This window comes from Belonocnema kinseyi, chromosome 4 (assembly GCF_010883055.1).
Source record: "Belonocnema kinseyi isolate 2016_QV_RU_SX_M_011 chromosome 4, B_treatae_v1, whole genome shotgun sequence".
NCBI classification, from domain to species: Eukaryota; Metazoa; Arthropoda; class Insecta; order Hymenoptera; family Cynipidae; genus Belonocnema; species Belonocnema kinseyi.
Genome location: NC_046660.1, coordinates 103,013,454 through 103,014,651, shown reverse-complemented (window position 1 = coordinate 103,014,651; position 1,198 = coordinate 103,013,454). Strand labels below are relative to the sequence as shown.

At 41.3% G+C, this 1,198-nt stretch overlaps 1 protein-coding gene across 1 annotated transcript in view; it reads left to right on the top strand.

Annotated features, from left to right (window-relative positions):
• The window catches only part of LOC117171568, a 72,891-nt gene that overhangs the window by 37,984 nt on the left and 33,709 nt on the right, over nucleotides 1-1,198 (top strand). The gene's annotated exons all lie outside the window — the stretch shown is intronic.

The window sequence follows — 1,198 nt, the reverse complement described above, 5'->3', positions numbered from 1 at the left end:
TCCATCTTTTGTTTAAACTCGTTTAATTTATCTACCCCCCAGATTCCCATTTTCGTGTTTCGTTCGCACCCTCTTTCCTTTCTCCCTCTGCCGCGCTTACTGACGCCCCTTCTAATTGTAACTATGACCGGGAAGTGCTCGGACCCTATCTCATTCTCTACCTTCATACTCCCTATCATATGTCGCATTATTTCTTCAGCCAGGATGTAGTCTATTACTGTTGCTCCCTTTCCTATGAATGTGATCTCCCCTTGCTCATCTCCTTTCATATTACTATTGCATATAAACCATCCTGTTTCTCCTATCATGTCTAATAACTTCCTCCCCTCCCTGTCCGTCTCTCTATGTTTGGAGTTTTGTTTGGAGTAAATGCTTCCTTTTCTTCATCCCATAACCCTCCCTCTTGTTCGCCAGTCCATGCATTTAAGTCCCCCCCCCCCCCCCCCCCCCCCCCCCCCCTATTACAACCAATTCTTCCTTCTTTTCATATATTATAATCAGCGTAGCAATATTTTGTATAGAATGGTTCGCAAAAATTTGCAAACGGCCATGCACAGCTGTCGGTTATATTTCAGATTTTTTTATAATACTTCCAGCTAGGTTAGCCGGGAGGCTTTAGGCGTTAGGAATTAGGAATGCGAAACTTATAGGGTTCGAGTCCCAAGGCGAATCAAAATTTTCATAGCGTGCGATTATAAACAGTGTAGTGATTGTATTATATTTATTAAACTACCCATCTAATTTTCTACTATAAGATTAGTTCTATAAAATTTAATGGATACTTTTTTCCGTTTAATTTCCATAGTTGCCCCGATTTTGGTGATGGATATTGTACCAATAGTCGGCTAACATGGTCGGGCCAAAGTTATAATTTCGCTGTTAGGCCGACTTCTAGTAGTCATGGTTGACCAACCATGGTAGCCAATAGTCGGCAAAGAGAGTTAGGCCATAGTTATCATTTCGGTATGTTGGCCAATGCCTGGCTGGCAAAGTTAGCCCAACTCCGAGAAAGTTGGCCCGACTATGGCCCAATGGAAAATTCGCACCTGGGTGCAAAAACCTATCTTTCAATCTGGATCCCCTAAGATCTATATATCAGGTGTATACATATGAAACCGGTATTTTTTCAAGAAAAAAACACATTTATTTCAAGAGAATGATAACAAATATTTTATTCAAAGTATGCTCCCTCGCTGGC